The sequence below is a fragment of the Periplaneta americana genome, chromosome 15 (assembly GCF_040183065.1).
Source record: "Periplaneta americana isolate PAMFEO1 chromosome 15, P.americana_PAMFEO1_priV1, whole genome shotgun sequence".
Classification (NCBI taxonomy): Eukaryota; Metazoa; Arthropoda; class Insecta; order Blattodea; family Blattidae; genus Periplaneta; species Periplaneta americana.
Genome location: NC_091131.1, coordinates 165,725,120 through 165,747,334, shown reverse-complemented (window position 1 = coordinate 165,747,334; position 22,215 = coordinate 165,725,120). Strand labels below are relative to the sequence as shown.

The window sequence follows — 22,215 nt, the reverse complement described above, 5'->3', positions numbered from 1 at the left end:
AAGATGAAATAATACAGTGGCTCACTCAGGAAAAAATACATTTTGACCCACATTTAAGAAAGGGGAACTTTTGCAAATTGTGCGCCATAATAAACCGAATCCTACTTTTAAAGTCGATGCAATTTTAAAGCAAAAAGGCTTCATAGTGCCTTACCACTGTGATTTAAATCCTACAGAATTTGTTTGAAATCTACTAAAACAAAAAATCGCAGCAATCAATTAATATCTCGTCTTCATTAGTGGAGAAATTGCATAAATATTTCTGTTCTACCGCCATTGTGGTATGTTTAATGTGTAAATCACATCTTATTAAATGATTTAGTTCATGACCTACTGTAACTTTACAATTGGTTTCTCGGCGATGATCGCCAGGTTTTGTCTCGAAAGCAAACTCCGACGTTGTTCGTCGAGCCCAGCGATGTTCGTTGACGTTCATCATTGTAAAGAAACTATGCACATTCAAATAAACGGAACGGAATCCCAGCGAAGATCGCCGTAGAGTACATTCCGAATCTCAGCGGTGAGCAATCTGATGGCATCACGGTGTTTCGAATTTCAACGATGACGTCACTCATGCTCCACCGGTGTCGCACCGGTTCCATCAGCTTGCAGAGATGGTGGTAGTCACCAACAGCTAATCTGATTGGTTCTTGTATAGGGCGGGAATTAGCAGACGAATGACATCCTGCACTGTTGTGTCATGGCGGTGTATTCCGCTTTAGTTCTGCCATTGAGCGAGATCACTGGGTTTGCTGTATTGTTTGTAATGAGCAGTGGCGGCTCGTGACTTTTTATACGTATGTGCTACTACAAAAAATTAATAATAATAATGATAATAATAATAATAATAATAATAATAATAATAATAATAATAATAATAATAATAATAATAATAGCACTCATCCTAACGACGAAAATTGAAGTCCATTCTCCTTCCTGTTGGCGAACTTGTCTATCACCTTAGTATTAAATCATTCCATTTGTAGCACTAGACTTTTTTCTATAATTGTTTAATTTGTATTTTACCTTCTAAAGATTTAGAAGAAAATATTGATTTTAATGAATTCATGTCAATAGTCCAACACAGGCACTCACCTCGGAGAAGTAAGAATATTACACTTAACAACACTATGGTATGATTTTAGACACAGATTTGAAAAACACGTCTGCGTGTGGCCCGACCGCGCATTAGTGTGCCCAACCCTCTCATTCAAACAGTAGGTAGTCCGCAATTGAATAGAGCTAAAATGCGTAGCCTATATTTACAAAGGTAAACATATATGTCTAATTTTATTAACTAGAAGAATTGAAACCAACGGCTAAAACCCACATTTCTAATAGAAAAAATAATTGTTTCGTATTTAAATACATTTTTAATAAATGAAGTTCTGGTACTAAATACATAAGTTGGCTATTCTGTTCTGGCTACTCTTTGGTGAGCACAAAAGGGCCGCAGTTTGTGGAGGTTTTCGGTACTTGCGGGGAAGAGAAAAGGGTAACTGAATCACGCGCATTTCTCCATGTCGACATCTGTGCTTAGCACGACTCGCACTACAGTGGAGGGTGAATGATGAAACGTGTCAAGGCGGGCGATTCAAATGCTTTAACAATATAGAACGGAAACATACGGTAACTATTTGAATTAAACAAATATTTTTGAAGTTTTTAAAACAATAGTAATATACGTTACAAGAGCGGTATGTTGATGTTTTCATGGTCGAGGAAAAGATTGAAAAAGCGAAACGTAGTTGAGCTTCTTTTAATTTCCGAGAACATGAAAACAAACATACCGCTCGTGTATCGTACATTATTTTGTGCGAAGATCGTTTATTACATACCTGAAAGATGAATTTATAATTAGATGCAATGAAATCTCCATGTTGGTTTCTGTTTAATGACGCCAACTTCGGAACACCAAAATATCTTTCTTCAACATTGTTGCTGTAAAATGTTTTCTGTGTTTACTATACTCCAGCAGCCGTGATATACGTCTGTCTTCCCCCCCCCCAGTCTATAAATGCGAACTTAAAACAAACGGTAAGGTTATGTAATGATTTATTTTTCGTTTTAATATTTTAACAATATTATTTATATAACATATTGCAGTAATAACATCGGCATCTGGAATCTCGTTGATTTTTTCACGGCTTCCTTAATGTTACTTGTATCAGGAATGCAATAAGTTTCGTGGAGTAGTAGACTTTACTTAATTTTTGCAAATATTTAAAAACAATAATTGACATTGCAATTTAGGTGAAATTGCAGTGGTAAGTTTCCAATTTATAATTATTACTATGTTAAACGTCTCTAAAAATAATATATTAAAAGCCTAAAGCAGTAAAATGAATGTCGCGCTTAAGCGGTAAGAAGAGGGAAATTGTTATGTGTGTTACGTTGGGAATATTGAATGTGGTATTTCACACTTACCGCGTATTGGTTCTGTGCGGAAAACAAGCAAATACGCACGATCTCGCACAAAAATATTTTTCTCTCTCACTTTTATTATGTGCTGTAGCACATGAGCACATAAGGACCGACCACCCCTTGTAATGAGTACAACGTAAAAACAATATGCTAATGGCTTATGAGCGAATATGTCAACGGACCAGTTATTACTACCGGTTCAAGAAATAAATTGTTTATGCTCTCTTTTTTTTTTTTTAATGAGATGATAATACGGAAATTTCGCAAAATCTTGCTAGCACAGCACAGACAACAACTTGTACAGCCGTCATGACAGCCATCGAACCTTCCAACAGCTTTGCTCCATTTCGCTGCACATGACGTCATTGTTGTCCACCAGTCCAGTGAGATTCGGAATACGCTCTAGTTTTTAGCAACAGCATCAATTGAAAGAGAACTTCTACATTCGTTAGTAAAACAGGAGTCGTGGTATGATGACGTCATTAAGCGGTATGCTTGTAAGAAGGATCGGCGCACAGACCTACTGTACAAATGAAGGTAAGATAATCTTAAGCTCAGCGTTCCCCAATTGTGCCTGCACTAGGGCACGTACTGCAAGCGAAGCATTTTTAATATAGAATTGAAAATACGTATTGCTTTGTGGGTTATGAGTGTCCGGAATGTAGGCGGTTGATGGTCACTGTATATATTATGTCATAATGTTTTGTAAATTTTGCCTACTCCGGACATTTGACTACGAGCCGCCACTGACACAATAACAGTATTTTTTATTGCTTATTGCGCATGTGCAACATGAACGTCACGAAAGACTGATTGAAACAAATTAGTTAGAGAGAGCAATACCCTCTCCAAAGACGTTGTAGACACAAGGTCGATTTCTAAAACGAGGTCTAGACCACTGCCATGGCTTTAAACCGCGTTTGGATTTATAAAACGAGGTCTTTTTCATTTTTCTGAGCCATGGCTCGAAACCATGGTCTGAAGCAGAGATCACGGCTGGGGCAGGTTTAAAACCATGGCTTCATGTATACAAGATGGAGGAAGTAGATCAGCTGGATGACTATGAAAGGAAAATTTGTGATTACAAATATTAAATCTCGGATTAGAGTGACGAGATACAGGAATAATACTTTGTAACTATATAACAACGATAATTTTATGCGAATATTTTCGATTTTCCAAGGAATCAACGCAAAATTTAGCAAGAATTCTAAATAATAATCTGCAACGAAATGCAGGAGGCGCCAGGTTGAAAAGTTTTTTACACCTTCTTGTTGCTTTGAGGGAAGTAAGATATAAGCCTAATATTTTATACTAATTACACCTTTATGTCTATACGACGATGTAACTTAATTCTTAGTCTTTACAGTAGTTCTAGACATTTTATTTAATACTCGAATATAATGTAGGCCTACAAAAATATGTATGAAGCAAGCGTGATTTTGTATTCTTATTTTAAGTTTTATGCTACTGGGGCTTTCCACGTAGTAGGCCTATTATATGTGAAAATAGAACCATATAATATTTTAGTTTCAATTGCAACTTTAATCCAGTTAATATTTAGGTTATTGATTCGTTAGACCCGGGTTTTCAGGTAGTTAATGTTGGCAGTAGCTATGAACAAATGATAAACTACAATATAAACGTTCGACTTGTGCTAATTATTTAATCCAGTTAATATTTAGGTTATTGATTCGTTAGACCCGGGTTTTCAGGTAGTTAATGTTGGCAGTAGCTATGAACAAATGATAAACTACAATATAAACGTTCGACTTGTGCTAATTATTTGGGAAATATAATTCTGGGACCTAAAAATCAGTTCCCTGTAATTAGTGCTAGTATTTTAAACGTACATATTCGTATATTCTGTAAATTAGCAAATATAACAATACCTTAGCCAGGGGCGTATACTGGTTAAAGGGTTTGGGCTACCGCTGACCCTATTATTACACAAAATATATCTAACAATTACTTTAATTTTAATTACTATGGTAAAACTAATAATACAAAATTATTACATTATGTTATATTATAAACTTTTTCTTTTGTAATCTGACCTTAGCTGAAAACAAAAGAATATGATTTACTGGAATTCAATAAAAATATTAATCCCGATGTTCATTTCTTTCTAATATCGACTATTTACAAGAATAAAAATCGATTCTTAGCTGCGTTGCCATATATAAAACACACGAACCTTGGTTTCTTCTCAAGCCGCGTCTCGACTTCGTTTTAGAAATCGCATAAGGATTCAGACCTCGATCGCGGGTTAAAAGCCGAGGTTTGGAACCACGATTTCGTCCGTGTTTTAGAAATCGACCCATAGCGTCTACTGTTGACTCCAATCTTGGAACTTGCGGTGTGAGGAAGCGGAGAATAAAAACAACAGATAACGTACTGAAGCTTGTGTATCATCATTGTATGTGTTCAATATTACAAGACGTTCTGAAAATAATTTCACCCATCGTAGACTGGAGAGAGATAATCTGGTGCAAATAAATTAATTCCGGAGCAAGAGACATTGTTCTTTTATATAGACGAGACCTGGGTGAATAGCAATATGACATTTCGAAAATGTTGGCAAAATGAGTGTAAATGTCCACACGAATGTAAACTCTGAACAAGGATTGATCGTGGCACATGTAGGAAGAATTAATGGCTTCCTTCCTAATGCAGAACATATATAAAGCCGGAAGTGCAACGGGAGATTACCACGGTCACATGAACGCCGAAAATTTTGAAAGATAGGTAATACAAAAGTTGATATCCAATCCTCCTCCTCAATCAGTTATTGTTCTCAACAACGCTCCGTATCTGTCTGCAGATTGACAAACCGTCATCTGCATATGCAGTAAAGACAGACATGATCTCTTGGCTTCGCAAGAAAGAGGTGAACTGTGATGAAAATATGAGAAAGAACGACCTCTATAACATTATTCTATATCTGAAGCTAAAGCAAAAAAATTACAGAATTGATATTTTGGAACAACATAACCACAAAGTTCTTAGATTCCCGCCTTACATGTGCGAGATGAGTCCAATTGAATTGGCTTGAACTAAAGTGAAACGTATTGTCAGGGCCAATAATGTCACGGGCGAAAATCTACAGAAATTAATGCAAGTGACAAAAACTGCACTTTCTCTTGTGACAAATGAAGACTGAGAAGGATTCTGCAGACACATTGAACATATAGAAAAACAATACTGGAAAAAGATGAACGCCTATCATACATGATTAATGAAATTATTATTAGGCTTGTAATATTGGGGACAGATTATACAAGTTGACTGCAGTATGGTACATAGGCCGGGGATGTGAGCTAGTACGAGGACATTGACTTGGTTCCAGTGGCGTAGCGTCAATGTAAGCTAAAAAGCTCAGCTTCCCCAGTTAATAATAATTTCATAATAAACCTGCAGTTTATGGAGAAAATTATTTATTAACTTTAATAGAATTTATATTTACGCGTTAAATATTGTGATGCGGCAGCTCAGGATTATTTGTGATGCAGCAGTAAACAAGAAGCCTGCACACACCAGCTTCCAAGCAGATCGGTTTCTTCTGTATAATCCACCCCGCAGATTTTCCATCCCTTTTAAACTACCCTAGTCGCAAGGCTCGAAAAGAAGCTAGCTTTAACATTTAAAATAAGTAGTTTCCGAGTTATCCCTTTTCGTCAGTTGTGTTCAGTTGAAGTGTTAGTGTGCACTGTGGCTGATATAATAAATAATGAGCGAAATAACAGTTCCTGACACTAATTTACTTGAATTTTTTAGGACAGTTGTATTATCAAGACTGACTTACGAACAAAAGTGTGATTTAAAAAAGAAATGACCGACTCCCTTGCTGTCAATGAAGGACACAACCAAAAGACAGACGCATACTTACGTAATGATACTAATATTGTGATTTCTCTAAGTATGACAGGGAGTGAGCTAATGTTATACGTATACGTGTCTATTTGTTAAGAGATATGTGTAAACCGTGAAATCGTATTTTATTACGTCTCATTTGAGGTTATGCCTTATTGGTTTTACTTACGATGTTCCAACCAAACTTCGACTGCTGACTTGAAATTGACTACTATTTATTTTAAGACTGTATTTTTGTAATACGTTTTCTCATATTGCATGAAAGACAACATGAGTTAGCTTCCCCTGCTCAAAATTTCATGCTACGCCACTGCTTGGTTCTGGGATCAATTACACGAATAACAAAGGTGTATATAAACAAATCTGGACAATGCTAAAAGTAAATGTACGCTACACAGCATTATAGATATATTTTTAAGCATCTTTCCTTATGTGCAGAAGAACTATAGTTCATACTGTAGAATTATTCGTGGGTTTGAGTTTCCTCCTTGAATTTCGTGCTACAATATCTCTGTATATAATATCGCTTGTAATCTCGTATATTTGTATTAAGTTACATATAATATTCGCATCATTCACTTAAAAAAAACTCACCAAATTCCCCCTGCAAATATATGCGCCTGAAAACCTTCAACCTTGGGCATAATTATTCAGCAGGTACACTGTTTATGCATGCTAGAGTACTGACTAGTGAACAGATAGCTAACTTGAAACCACAGTAACCAGAGCCTTCTTTAGTTACAAGCCGGGGCCATACGTCGGCAACACTGTAATTTACTGTCACCCGGAGGCTGACCGTACAGTACACGTGTTTGTGCTAATGCCGATTTTCAATGTAAATTAATGTTACAATATAAGTGCGTGTCGATGGAATTATGTTTGCGGTCGTACCAAACGTTAATTGTTGATGTATTATAAACTAAATGCGTGTTGGTGATAAAAACAAGACAATAAATGAAAATAAAATGGTTGCAGTCTTTGGGAATTTTTACGGTTACGGATGACAAAGTAATTGACTATTCTATTAAATATTGTATAACCACATTTTTATATTCTTATTTGTGATTTGTGTGTATCAGAATTCTAGTGAAATTGTTGGGTCTTGCCTGCTATATCAATAAAGTTACGCCGTTGGTTTTCAAAGTCATTGTAAACAGCTGTTTTGTGATCCCATAAATGTTGCAGTTTTGTTGAAGATTCGGAATGCCTGCTATACGTCAGAACTATCTATAATTTGTAGATGCATATAATCACCCAATGTTACTAATGTCCCGCCCACTATAGAGACATAGGCCCATTTTACACATATTTAGTATAACTTGTTGCTTCTTTGACAGGTTAGGTTTAGTTAGTTTAGGTTTTTGTTATAGCCTACCTTGCATATACGATTATAGCGCAACATTGGCAGTGATAAAAGTGAAATATTCGTTCAGTGAGCGTTGTATACTCTACATGCACTTTTTGTTACGTATTATGTTGAAGGGATGTTTTCATTTTTTCATAGATTGTTTTACTTGGCTTAACTATATTTACATCCTCATACTTTTATTATAATAGGAATGTCAATAGTTTCTTCTATTTACATTTTATTTTAGGCCTATTTGCATAATTCACATTCTTAGCTTGTTTTCTGTAGTTATATTTACATAAAATTATATTTTTAAAAGTTTATAACAAATAATTTAGGATAACAGCATTGTTATGGTGACTGGCCAGGTTCAAACTAAAACTGGCTTCCTGGACATCTGAAATATTTTTAGAAAAGCACGACATAATCACATGGAATTAAAATGCATATGATATCCTACACCTTTCACGTCAGAGGTGAAACAACATTAAGCGGCAAAAACATTGTCAATTTACTAGCCACATAATGGTTAATTGATTGGAATAGGTTATTGCGAAAATACGTCATTATTTTATTTATTTTTGGTACAAGTAACATTTCTTTAAGTATTTATTTATTTTCCCTTGTACCATCAATAAAAAAACAAGTAGGCCTACGTTTTTATTTTTTTTTAATTATAAGTGTAGTTGCTACGACACATAGGCACACAGCACTTTCTAGGCATCTGAAATATTTGTAGAAAAACACGATAGATAATCGTATAAGATAATATTAAAATATATCCTAAACCTTTCACAGATGAAACACCATTAAGTCGCTAAACATTGTCAATTTGCTAGCCACAAATTTGTTAACTGAAAGGAACTTAAGAATACTGCGAAGGAACTTACGTCTGTATTGCATTATTGATTTTATTATTTTCGATGCAAAGAATATATTTTTTTATTTATTTATTTATCTTCGTACTATCAAAAACATGTTTTTTTTTGTAATTATTTTAAGTGGCAGCCTTTGTATGTAAGTAGCCTACTTACGCCGTATTCTGAAGTATAGCTAATTGATTGCAATAAAACACTATTTTCGAACCCGTAATAATTTACATCACTACTCTGAATCTTGATCTTACCTTTGTGCATGAAGTAATATTAAAAAAATACGCGTTACGTATAACGAAAGCAATGAGCAAACACAATATCACTCTAAAATCTCCCGCCTCCACTCTGCGTTGCCAAACCTACCCATGCCCCGGCTTGTAACTAAAGAAGGCTCTGCCGTAACGCATCCTATCGGTCCCCAACATTGCAAGTCTAATTATTATAAATTTAAGGGGGTTTACGGCAGTGATAACATTAGTAATACTGATGACGGTGATGCAGTAGGGGTAGTGAGAACAGTGACACTCCACCTGACATAGGACTTGCTCAACAGCTTCCGCTATGAGGTAAGTAACACAATTTTTAGACAGCTGATAGCAGGCTAGCATTACTAATAGGGGTCGCCAGTGGCGGCTCGTGAACTTGTGGATTGGGAGAGCTGCAGTAGATTTCGGTACATACAAATTTCACTTCTTGATACCATTACTAATAAGTATAGAACAAAAATAAATGCACCACATATCGAAAAACCAAAACTTCCTGACTTAGTTGGGAGATGTCTGAGGGACCATTTGCTAATCCCTAAGAAAAACTAATACCATCGATTTCAGTCTGAATTTCAGATTGGCAGACACTCAACTTACAATCTACCAGTTCATTCTGAATTGTCTTAGAATAATCTTAAACAGTGGCATGTCCCAAATGATTTTTGAGAGGCTCGTTTAGATTACTCACGGACTGTAGCAACCCACGAAACACATCAGGTTCGAATCGTTTTTTCATCATGTCCCCTAAGGGGAAGTTCATATTGGCCACAAAATTTGATACAATCAATATTTTTTAAAAATAATTTCACGATTTTTTCTCACTTCTTGATTATGTTTGTTCTGTTCGTTTCACTTAATTGCACAGCAGTATGAGTTGCGTAACATAGCCAAAGAAACAACATTTTTCAGGTGAGACTGAGAAGATTCGTGCATTTTGCTTTTTAGGGGCAAATGTCCTAAATCTGTCACACCACTCCTAGTCCATGCAGCATCACCACGAAGAGGAGGCAAGGAAAACAAAATACAGATTTTTTTTTTGTTCACATCCACATAACCACAAATTCTTAGCGTAAATTTCATTGTTATACTTCCTTACATAGCCTATATGCACTATTTAAGTCGGGTAACGGACAACTCTTTAATTTCACTTCATTACATCAATATTCTCCGCAAGGGAAAGTTGAGAAAAATAAAATTAATATTCTGTAATTCACACACACTCATGCTTGCACATTTGCACTGGTTAAGTTACGGTATTAAGACGTCACATCAAAGCAACACTCAGATATACTGATGGTCAACAATTTTCTAAAACTGGAAAAGAAGTCTCTTTCGTATTTTACGTGCTATATCAAAAGGATTTATACTCGTGCAATCATTTTGAGTTAAGGCAACTATTAGGTTCTGCTGGAGGCTGGATATATACGTAATAATAAGGCAAAAGAGAATATTACTTTCGTTATATTAACTCGATAAGATTCTACAACAATAAGTATGTGAAAAGAAGATAAAAGTTTTGTCATTAAGTTTCAAGGGAATAGAGAATCCATTTGACGCAGCATTACAATAGCGGTGTGGGAGGGGAGGAAAGATCCCTTATGGTCTGGTTCTGCAAGCCACTGCAGCGAAATATGGGTTTTAAACAGCGGCAGTTTCCCTCTGCTTCCCTTCACCTCTCTACCCCCTGACCATGCATGACACACACTCTCTATGAACTGACAACCCTGCAGATCCCAGGACGACTTTGAATGCAGTGTCAATTCCAATACAGTCGACGCGCAAAAAGATTATGCATAAGACAATAGTACATATTCCCGGCCAGATGAAATATAAAGCAATTTACCAATAAAAGCTGTAACAATTCTTCTAAAAATTGAAATAAATATTATTTTTATTTTCCTTTCAAAGCAGGGAGTGCTGCAGCTCCGCAGCTCTTATGGACGAGCCGCCCCTGGGGGTCACTATCGCGAACTGTAGTGTCGCGTCGCGTCAAGATTAGAGTCTTCAACAGTGAGGCATTTAGTGAGTCTAGATCATATGTAATACAGGGACATCATTTTATTTTTACTAACATTTTTAATATTAACCTGTCTATACCTTTAGAGAACCGGAAACACCGCTTGCTCCCCCCCCCTCCAAGACTGGAGTTCGATGATACTGGCGTAAAACACAAATCACTCTACTAGGTATAGGAAGGAAGAAAAGTAGTTCATCCATTTACGTAAACTAGGAAATATCGCGATTTTGAGTTTGATAATTTTCATTAGGTCTTTCTTTAATCAAAGTACAGTACAGTATTAAGAATAAGTGTTTTTACTCACGAAGTATCCATGCGAACGTATTCATTATGCAGTGTATATTATACTGTCTACAGCACATTAGCGTACAATATAGAGAATGAAGTTGAATTTAAAAATAATCATTATATGAATATTTAAACACAATTTTGAAAATGGTGGCCGTTCATTTCGATACAGGCTTCAGTTCTTTTATGCATATTATCGCACTATAGACTATTGCATCTAATTCCAATTGCCAGTTTCGTCCTTCGTACTAGTAACTCATGTTGAAATAATTCTGTACCTACTCTAAGTACTGTACATTCAATCTTCACTTCTGCCCGACCCGAAAATATAAAATTACTCAGACATGCTATCTACTGTCCGTCCAAGTGGTTATGCCGCAGGATTGTAGAAAGGGAGGAAATCACGTGACAGTTAATTACTTAACGAGGCCCTTTTATTTAAGTTAAATTAAACAGCTGTATAATATTACGTAAACGTCCAATTCCTAACAGAAATTAATGTTTTCAGAAAAGAGCTAAGACAGCCCAGCTTTTACAGAGGGGCGAGCAGAAGCAGGTGGGGGAAATCGGGATGCGACGTAGGCAAACGGACAGTACCTGTGCGAAAATATGATTCAATATTGAAAGCTCTTTCGTCACTGGAAAACGCGAACATATTTCTGGAACGTACTATACTCAGTAACTCAGTAGTGCTTACTATCTGCGGTCTTGGTTCTGTGTGGAGTTGGAACTTCCTTAGTAGAAGGGGTGGGAGTGAAGTACATTCAAAAACTCAAGTACAATAAAAATTGAAGTAAAAATGAAATGATGTCCCTGTACTATGATCTAGGGTGACAGTTACAGGAGTTAAACAGTGATTACCAAGGAAAACATAGGAATGAATTCTGCTCTCTTTATTTTAGCCTTCATGTAGATCAGCGTTGCCAAGTATGCGATGATTATAGGGTGGGACAACTTTCATTAATCATATCATTCCTGGGAAAAGTGACATAAGTCAGTTTCCACAAACCTTTTTTTGATAATTTATTGACAACTCACACTGGTTTATGTCGATTTGATTTTCTTCTGTATGAATTATTGTAATGGGAGAAATACTTGTGTCTCTTTTTCAAGCGAGCAGATGTTCCGTAAGTTGTCAATAAATTATCAAAAAAGGTTTGTGGAAACTGACTTACGTCATTTTTCCCAGGTACTGCAGAAATGATGTCCCATAGGAAGAATAATTGTTACATCAATGAAACATATGAGTTTTTTCTATTCTTTTGGAACTCACAGGATAAACGGTTCCGTCGAGATTCTCAGGGGAGAGCCCGGATACTTCCCGTCATTAGTAAACTTGCATCATAATTTGCTAATCAATTAATCATGGTAGTCTGTTCGTAGCTGCCGTTTGTGTTTCTTTTGTGGGAGAAGTGATTGAAATTTGACAGTAAGACATCGTTATTAAAAAAATATTATATGTTTGCAATAATATTCAGACAATTTCATAATTTTCTGTTTGAATGTTGGCAACGCAATGCAGACCCTCACCATATTTATCCCACAGCTTCGCAATTCTGCCTTAGACAGCTCAACAGTTGTAGATGAATGCAACTATCTACACGACAATCATAGCTCAAAGCAAATATAAGAATCTATTTATGCAGAAATATCTTTAAAGAATGTACACAATTCCCTACAAGCTATTCAAATACGATATGCTATATACATTTCATATGATCGGGGGGGGGGGGTCCCTTCAAAATTATGGACGTGTCGACCAATGGCGTGCAGTCGAAGATTGGTTGGAACCTCGTAAGTAACACCAATAAGGCATGACCTCAAATGATACGTAGTAAAATATGATTTCATGGTTTACACATATCTCTTAACAAATATACACATATACGTATAACATTAGCTCACTCCCTGTCATACTTAGAGAAATCACAGTATTAACGGTCAATAAATACAGTATTGGCACAGTCTACTATATACAGTCACGAAGCTCGAGTTTTGAGGGTGCTAGGAACAATAGATTGTGACGGTACTATTTTGCATTGCCTGTAATGAGGCGATATTAGCGATCCTAGTGGTGAGCAACTATCTAATGTTTGCGTATTTACTACGTATTGAGCTTCGCAACTGTATATACTAGACTGTAGTATTGGTATCATTACGCAAGTATGCGACTGTCTTTTGGTTGTCCCCTTCATTGACAGCAAGCGAGTCGGTCATTTGTTTTTTAAATCACACTTTTGTTTGTAAGTCAGTCTTGATACTACAATTGTCCTAAAAAAATTTCAAGTAAATTAGTGTCAGGAACTGTTATTTCGCTCATTATTATTATTATTATTATTATTATATCAGCCACAATGCACACTAACACTTCAGATGAACACAACTCACGAAAAGGGATAACTCGGAACCAGTCTGCTTGGGAAGCTGGTGTGTGCAGGCTTCTTGTTTACTGCTGCATCACAAATCATCCTAAGCTGCCGCATCACAATATTTAACGCGTAAAAATAAATTCTATTAAAAATTAATAAATAATTTTGTCCATAAAGTACAGGTTTATTATGAAATTATTAACTGGGGAAGCTAAGCTTTTTAGCTTACATTGACGCTACGCCACTGGTGTCGACACTGATTATTTCGTAACAATGCTGTTCTGACATTTTGATTAGGACTAAAAAGACATGTAATAATTTCACTATTTGCCTATGGGCGAGCTCGTTAGCCGGGTCTCGTGATTAGCAGGAGGGTAAAACAGTAAAACCAACAGTACAATACACAAGCAAATTTAAGAGGCTCATTACTTACTAAATTATCAAATCAGCTGTTGAAACTGCTCGCCTTCATTCTCCACGCATTTTTTGCATACCTTTAGGAAATTATTCATCACATTTTCCAGAATCCACTCACAAAATATGAGCCTACGTACGGGGTCACCTGGCTGAAGAGCATGTGCCACAGTTATTTTATACGACTTAAAGTTCAGTAATTTAGTAGCCTTTTGCACAGACCCATATGAAAGTCCTACTTGTTGTGCAACACGATGAAGAGATTTTCTAGGAGAATTTTCTAAACGATTACGAATGTCATGCAATCTTTATTCAGTGAGAACCCTACGCTGCTTTTTTGGTTTCTAGGCTGTACACTTCCAGTTTCCTGAAATTTCTGATAAAGATTATGGACTGTTTTACGATCTGGAATCTTCCTTGAAACCGTCTTCGAACTTCATGAGCTGACTGACATATGAATCATAAATAAACTCACGAGGCATAATACACTTTATGTACACTGTCGAATTAAGAAACTAACAACACAACACACACTTGGGAACAACTGCGCTACGACTGTGACATTCAGCAAGGTCAACAAGCAAGCAAGCAGGATTGTTACTGCCTCTGGTGCATGGCAAATGAGTGGGGAGCTTGCTCACAGGAAAAATCCTGTACCGTGGTAAAAGCATAACTGATCACGCTGTATAATAGACATGTATAATTCTGCAGACCTTGTCCGTGAACATGGGACCCCTGTTTTCAATTGGGCCAGAAAACTGCTAAGGCTGGTCCTGTACATTACATTCTGCCATGAAGAGATTAAAGCCACAATAACGTAATTTTCAGAATTAAAGATTGTTAACTCATAGTTATTACTGACAATATATTGGTTTTAACACTGAAAAGGAATTACCTTTTTTCGTTTGTGATCGAGTGATTAATTTATTTCTGAAGAAACTGTTAACTCATGGAACTAGGGTTCCCAAACGTCCAGGATTCGGCTTTTTGAGCATGGGTGATATAGACAAGAGATTTGAGTCCTTTTTAATAAATCTTTACAATGTACTATATTTGAAATTGTTATAACTTTAAATTGTGGGTGTTTTTTACTTTGAAAACTCTACTCACATGGAGTGACCTAGACATCTTGGTTAATGCAGTCTTAAAATTTCACTCGATACTCACAATATAATGAAGAAACAAAAATGTGTTTAAAAACTCAATATAAGGTACCTTTAAAACTAGTTTGTTTTGTTTTACCAGTGTCTGTTTTCAATGCTTAGGCCTGATGTGTGAGAGATTTCAGTTTTTAGTCCACAGATACCATGAGCGGACCAAGTGATAATCATTTGAAAGGAGAAATCCAGGTGAAACTAAAATGCAGCATACGAGCATACGAGGTGTGTAAATAAAGTAATGAGACTGATTTTTTTTCACTTGTTTTATTTCAACATTACTATTGAATATTGTCCCTTCAAAGTAATTGCCTTGGGAAGCCACACACTGCTGGAGACGGTTCTTCCACTCATAGCTGTGCTGGAACTCAGATACTGGAAGAGCCTTCAGCTGGTCGGTTACAGCCATTTGAATGTTGTCCAGGACCCCAAAACGACGTCCCTTGAAGTGTGTTTTCAATCTCAGGAAGAAGAAAAAGTCACAAGGAATCAAGTCGGGGGAATAAGGAGGCTGAGGAGCCACAGGAATGTTCTTACTGGCCAAAAAAGGTTTACTGAAATTGCTGTGTGACAAGGCGCATTGTTGTGATGCAACACCCAATTGTTTTTTTTATGTCTGATCTCACATTCATGACCCTTTTGCGAAGTCTTTCAAGAACCTCTCGGTAAAAGTGTTGATTAACCCTTGACGTGGAGGCACAAACTCTTTGTGAATGATGCCCTGGCTATCAAAAAAGCACATCAGCATGCTTTTGATCTTTTACTTGTTCATTCCTGCTTTTTTTGGCCTTGGAGAGCTTGGAGTGTGCCACTTCATGCTCTGGCGCTTGGTTTCCGGGTCATACTCAAACACCCAAATCTCGTCACCGGTAACAACACGTTCCAGAAAATGGGGATCATTTTCAATCAGTCCCAAAAAGCCAACGCACCTGTCCCTCATGTCCTTTTGGTTCTGTGTGAGGTTTCTTGGAACTAGTTTTGAGCAGATTTTTCTCATCCCCATTTCATTGGTCAAGATCTGATGAACAGTGGTGTGACTCAATTCAACTATACCCCAATCATTGTGACTGTCAACCGATGATCTGCACAAACAAGATTCCAGACTCTGTCGATACTTGCATCAGGTCTTGCAACCAAAGGCTTCCGCTGTGAGGTTAATCTTCAATTGACTCTCTTCCTTCTGCAAATGCCTTAAAACACCGAAACACCTGGGCCCTTGACAAAACACTGTCTCTGTAGCCTGCCGAAGTTTTGCAAACGTTTCTGTTGCGCTGTGTCCAAGTCTGAACCAAAACCTGACTGCACACTGTTGCTCGAAATTCATGTCACTCATTGTCAGAACGCACAAGCAAAACCTGTTTCACTAAAACACGCGCTGTGTACAACCAACGTGACTCTAGCGAGGTCCAACTTGCACTGATGGTGTATCGCATGTTCACCTGCATCACCAGTGTTATCTGGTCGAACACTACACAACTAGTCTCATTACTTTATTTACACACTTCATATACTGGTTCTGTGACTATATTAAGAGTAGGCCAGATCTGATAAAGAGAACCAAATCTCAAGATCAAAATAATACAAGTTAAAAAAATTCAAGTGTGACATCTGCCAGCACTAATGCCAGTTTGTAATGTTGATGTTTATGTCTGTCAGCAGACTGTGACAAACAAGTGAATATTAGTTTGCAGATATTGGCATGTGGGCTAAGATGTGTGACCTACTAAATTAAAATGGTCATAGCAACTAATTGTGTTGGGCTGTACTTTGGAACAACTGGATAATACCCACGGCAGAGCAATGTCGATAGTCGATGTTACTCGCTGGCCACTAGTCACCAGGCCGTACCGAGCCGTGCCAAACAAAACACAATCGAAATGGTGGTAGTAAAATTCGCGACTATATTCTTAAATAATTCACTGCATTAGTCAAGTGCAAGACTTCTGGCTTCTGTTGCATTCAAACAATTATAAAATACGATAATTTGGTCCAGGGAGCATTCGTTTTTTATGCAAAGATAATTTATTTGGCTTGTTTCTTAAATAAAATTACGAAATGGCGTTCCTGTGCTTAACATTTAATAAATATAGCAAAACTGTTTTGTCTCGAGACTTTCATCTAAGTCACGTAATAGGTCACATAATCTACTTCAATATATTTGCGCAAATATATCTTGTAGCTAACAGTGGTGCTATCTCTCAGTAATGTTCAGAACGAAGGAGGTAGAGAGAGAAAAGAAACAAATTTCTCCCTCCAACGACGCCACACACCAACGTCGTGTCCTTATTTTGGCAAGATTGTGTATTTACTTAAATTTGGTGCTAAACGTAACGCCACGGTTCAAAGATACCGTGGGAATTCTCCAGTTTAGCGCTTTTTTTTTTTCTGTGCCTCTTATAAGTTGTCATGGAATTCACTTACCTACAGTTGGGAACCCTACATGGAACTGCAGTACAGATATTAGTAAGTAATTCTGGGTTTACAATCTTAAGGATAAAATATAAAAGATATTTTTTTATCTAGTTTTCTGTTTTTAGCTTGTAATAAATAACAGACATTTCTATATGCTTTATAAAATATATTATGTTAACAAAACAAGCTACTGTAGGCCTCGGAAAATATTTGATCGTAACTTAAAACAAACAACCACTGACAGAACTATTATTACATTCAAAGATGAAAATGAAATTGAATAGTTTTCTTTTTAGTGACAGTACCGTATCATTTCCAAGGAAAAGCAATCCATCATGTAAAATGTTCACACTCATTAAACATTTTATACCGTAGCTATGGAATAATTGTATTATAAGAAAATTCGTGTCAAATTTAATTAGTTGTAAATGGGACATATTTCAAATAGTTTAGTGCAATTCATATGAATCTGCTTTTAATAAGTTGCACAACTTTCCTTAATTTTTTATTTCTACATTTCGTGGTGCATTAACTACTGAGTATAGAACACACAAATTTGTGTAATAATAAGGGAGAAAAGACTGTCAGATTTTTCAGTATCCTATAAAATTGATCTTATATTTTTATCAGTCTGAAAATTGATTTTCAAGCCATTACAATACTTTTCGATATACTATTTAATGAAAGGATAAGTTAAGAGGATTTGAAAAGAAAGGATTGATTCTTGGTGTTATTTCTTGTTATTTTACAAATCTGTCTATGATGACATTCTGTCACTTTAACTTAATTTGTCAAAGCTAGCAAACCAATTACTGTTAGCAATTTACAATGGTTTTCATCCCAGAGGCTCAACTATTGAATTCTTTAAATAATTAACTCGTTAATCAGAATCACTTATTAAATAGATACCGTTCCTTTACTTTGAAGACTTAAAAACAGTTTGGACAACATTTTATCCAGAAATGGGATTCGTGACAGTGTTCACTTGCTACGACTTTCTTTCAGGTTGTAACTAATGCTTACCTTTGCTTACAGATCACAACTTTGATTGCCATTTTCTGCACCTACATTGATGAAAAGAAAGGAGAGATGATGCAAAAAAAGTATTTAAATTATGTTTAAAAATGAAAGCATTTACTGAGTTTACTCCCACACCCTATCAATAACATGGTGTTATAATATATACAAAGCTTCTTACACTAGACTTCCTATAATACTGCAGCAATACATTATTTAGGCCTTGTTACTTGAGAGAGAAAACTGTTAAGGGTCTTTTCTCATGGGGAGGGGTAATTGCACTTCTTGACATAATTCAATTTTATGGAAGACAAAAATTTTATCAAAGCATATTATTTTGAAACGTGAAGCTGTTTTACTGTAAGAGCATCAAAACAATTTTATGTCTGGTGGTCTTCACCTAAAAGAAAAAAAGTCGAAAGTAATAATTAAGGAAGAAAAAACATAAAATTTTTACATAGATATATAAATCTCAGTATCATCTAATAATCTTCCTTATACATATAAAAATCCATAATTGAGTATAAATTTCTTATAGAGTCGTTCCATATAACAATATATGGAATAAATGTCTCACTGATAAAAAAAAATCATGAAATGAACTAATGACCTTCGAGATTACAAAAGTTGCAACATCATTCTAAGGAGAACATTAAATACAGTACAGTATTTCTTTCAATTGGGTTCTACACAACATATATGGGCTTCTCTTTAAATGAAATTTCTATTTACCTTGAAAGGACTGGTAAAGAACATACGAACCTCTGAAACATCGTGATTATCCGAAAACTATAACAGAAATTGTAGTTTTAGCATATGGCAAAACTGTATAAAAGTAAAATAAAATGTTACAAAAAGCCCATATATACTTGCAAGACAGAACTGCCAGACTTTCAGCCATTGTTGCCAATACAATAAAATTATTACAGAAAATATTCTAACGAAGTTGTTATTTGAGAAAACATCATTATAGCAGAGACCTACACGCCATTAAAAAATGTTTTAACAAAATTTTTCACACCAGTATTCTAAATTACAAAATAGTCTAGTTTGTTCTAATCAGTCTTTTTTTTTTTTCCAATAAAAATATATTGTTATATTTTCTGAAGAAACTTTATATACTTTAGTGCCATGGAACTTGTGCATCTGGAAAGTATTGACATTTATAATCTCTATTAGGCTGGAAGTGTGGCTGCACTGTCTGTATTGTGGCAATTTTCCATCAACAATAATTACAATAACACCTTTGAACTAATCTCACATAAATCTGGACTTCACACAGTTTCGCTCAAATACAAAAGTAAAATAGTGCAACACCTAGATTTATGAAGTAATGTAAGACAGTTTCTCACTTAAAATGATCTCAATGTGATTAAATAATAGTATATTAAGCTACATGTGGGGTAAGTGCATTACAACAAAATCGAAGCAAAGTTTGAGAAAATGAAAAGCAGTCGAGTTTTTTCTATTTCCAACATTTTGTTATGCACTTGACAAGTAGCTTATGCAGGCCTACTGCTTTTTGCTCGAAGATTGTAGTTCAAACTTAAATAAATACATTTTATGAATGTAGTTTTTAATTTTATATAATTGACGAAAATATATAGTATAATTTGAATACAGTGAGAATTGAATTGGCTGTGTAATCTTTTTTTTTTTTGCAAATTTACTTATCGCACATTGCTACAGGAATGTGTACACTGTTGCAGCAAATAAAGTTTATAAACCATTAATATAATCTGAGTATTTCTGTTAAAAGATTTAATAATTTATTATATTAATTTGCATTATGACTGATGTAATCATCAGTGATAATGAATATGCTGCAATATCAGAAAATGAAGGAGTGGAACTGGCGTGGAAGTTTGTTTGTGATTCATTAATGCCACAAAAATAGAAAAAAAGGTATGAAAAGGCATACAGTATGTTCAAACAAAGGCTACTTCAGAAAAAGTGGATGATTAATAAGAAACTATTGGTAGTTTATTTTGTGCAAAGAAGTTAAGTCTCACGGAAGTTTGTAGCTGAATATTCAATTCCCATAGTATTAACATTGTCCATTTTGAAAATGGTAAATGATAAGCATCGTACCGCTATTTGTATTATATTTTTGGTCCAGGGAAAACTTTACGAAAACACTTGTCCTTTTTTTTAGACGAGGGTAAATTGCAGTGGCGGCTCGTGGGTAATGAATTCAGAGGGGCTGCATACAAAAATATATTATAAACCATGCAACTTAGCTTATTTAAAGATTAGTTCCATGCGTCTTGTCTTGTAGGTTGCAAACTTTTGAATCATCTTCTTATTAAATTCTGGTATGTCATTTAACATAGTCTTTTCAATGGGCAACATTGCTAATGCGGTCAGTCTCTCTTCTCTCATCGTATTTCTAAGATAGGATTTTACTCTTTTCAAACACGAAAAGCAATGTTCTGGTTCGGAAGTTGTCATTGATATGGTGATATCTAGCAAGTTCTCAGACAGAAGAAACTACAAGAGCTTAACTGCGCCACTGATATTTCTGAATTCTTGTCTCTGATACAACACAGTTTCGTTTTTAGTTTGTCTTTATCGAGCATTGGAAAAAGCTTCACACATACATTTAGGTCATTTTCAGGAAATGAGCTTTTGTAGCATTCAAATTTTTCTTGACACAGAAGCGAAGATACTATGAGATGATCTATGAACTGGAATCGGGTGTTAGCTAATGAGGTCACATACATCCTTGGCTGCTGCAACCTTTGTCTCAATCCCTTCGACCTTACGACACTTGCTAGAGTTTTCATTTTCACAGATCTCGCTGCTCAACTGAGCACTGTTCCGTATTGTCTGTATGGCATTAACAAAGCTTGAACCTCAGAAATATCTAACTGGCGATGTTGTAGTTGTTTGTATAATATATCTACATGAGGCATCAATAAATGAAAAAAAAACTGAGCCAGAAATTGAATTCAGGATCTTCAAGAGCATGCACCAGGGCGCTTGCCTCATTTATTGTGATGGTGTTAGATGTTTCAGATTCCATTATGGTTTCAAAACATTCTAGCAATGGCTCGCCCTTCTCATGAACAACGTTGACTGTTCTTATTTTAAAATTCCATCTTGTTGCCTCAGCTGATGGAATTGTCTTTGAAACACATGAATCTAATACAGACTGCCTATGTGGAGATCGAGAGAAGAAAGCAGGGATACTGGATAAATTAGCAAAAAATATGCGAGCCCTTGTATTTTGTTTAGCAGCTCTTTCCATTACGAGATTCAACTGATGGGCATAACAATGCACAAAATATGCATATTTGTAACAATCTCTAACTTTTGCTTGTACCGCATTTAATACACCACTCATCACAGCTGCTTCATTGTAACTCTATCCAATAAGCTTATCTTTTTTTTGTTTTAAAATTGTTTCTAGCTGTGAAAGAATGCACTCTGATATTGCACTTGCAACTTGTCCAGTTGGGTTAAAGAAACCCCAGAACCTCTCCACGGCTTTTCCTTCTCTGTTACAATACCGAACTAAATCACAAGCTGGAATTTTTCAGATATATCTGTGGTCTCATCAGCAAGAACAGAGACAAATTCGGCTTCCTCAATCTCTGCTAAAATTTCCTCTCTGAATACGTCCAATATACATTCCAGTAGTTCATTTTGAATACTTTTTGATAGGCCTTTAAATGGCGAAGAGCTCTCCAAATGGGTCTCGAACATCGAATCTATTTCACTTGTATATTTCACCAAATTGAGAAATATTCTTT

At 35.8% G+C, this 22,215-nt stretch overlaps 1 protein-coding gene across 1 annotated transcript in view; it reads left to right on the top strand.

Moving 5' to 3' along the window:
• The window catches only part of LOC138715503 (uncharacterized), a 101,887-nt gene extending 81,793 nt beyond the window's left edge, over window positions 1-20,094 (top strand). The window contains exon 7 of the mRNA XM_069848492.1: window positions 18,479-20,094. The gene's annotated coding sequence lies outside the window, so the exon portion shown is untranslated. The remainder of the gene's footprint in view (window positions 1-18,478) is intronic.
• Window positions 20,095-22,215: the final 2,121 nt, after the last annotated feature.